This window comes from Lagenorhynchus albirostris, chromosome 13, assembly GCF_949774975.1.
Source record: "Lagenorhynchus albirostris chromosome 13, mLagAlb1.1, whole genome shotgun sequence".
Classification (NCBI taxonomy): domain Eukaryota; kingdom Metazoa; phylum Chordata; class Mammalia; order Artiodactyla; family Delphinidae; genus Lagenorhynchus; species Lagenorhynchus albirostris.
In genome coordinates this window covers 81,253,473-81,254,261 of record NC_083107.1, presented here as the reverse complement: position 1 = coordinate 81,254,261, position 789 = coordinate 81,253,473, and positions in this window count along the sequence as shown.

Here is a 789-nt window from a genome sequence, read left to right as displayed (position 1 = left end):
AGCGGCAGGAAGCGTCCTCAAGGAGAAGCGTACGTTTCTTCTCTTTCTTCATCCTGCCTGCTGGCTGCTATGCAGACACAACGGCTGGGGCTCCGGCAGCTCTCCTGGACTTTGCAGTGAACTCGGAAATGGAAGCCAAGCCCGAAGGAAGAACTACCTGGAAGGAAACTTGGTCCCTGACCCCTTGGAGGCCACACCAACTCTGGACTATCTGCAGACTTCCTGCATGTGACCGATGAACTTGTATCTTTCTTAAGCTGCTGTTATTTGGGGGGTTTTCTGCTACTTGCAGCTGAATTTAATCCTTGCTAATGTGGGTGCCCCAGTGCAAAGCCTGTTATGGTTTCTTTTCCCAGTAAGTAACATCCCTCTTCCCCTTCCACGTTCAGAATTAACTGGTAGACACAGAGGTCTGAGAGACGGACATCAGATATTAATAAAGTATCTCTACCATTATTAAAAAAGCTGACTGGAGACATGGCTGTAGATTAGTAGACGAAGGCTGTGGCAATTTCCTGAAGTCAGACAACAATGAAGTAGCCCCCTCCTTTCACGGATGATTTTTCTGTAGCCTGCAACGCTGTTTGCTAGCATTTTACCCACAGCAGAACGTCTTTCAAAATTGGCATCAAGCCTCTCAAACCCTGCTGCTGCTTTCTCAACTACATCTGCCGTATTCTCAATCCTCTGTTGTCATTTCAACAATCTTCACAGCATCTTCACTGGGATTAGATTCCAACTCAAGAAACCACTTTCTTGGTTCATCAATAAGAAGCAGCTCCTCATCTG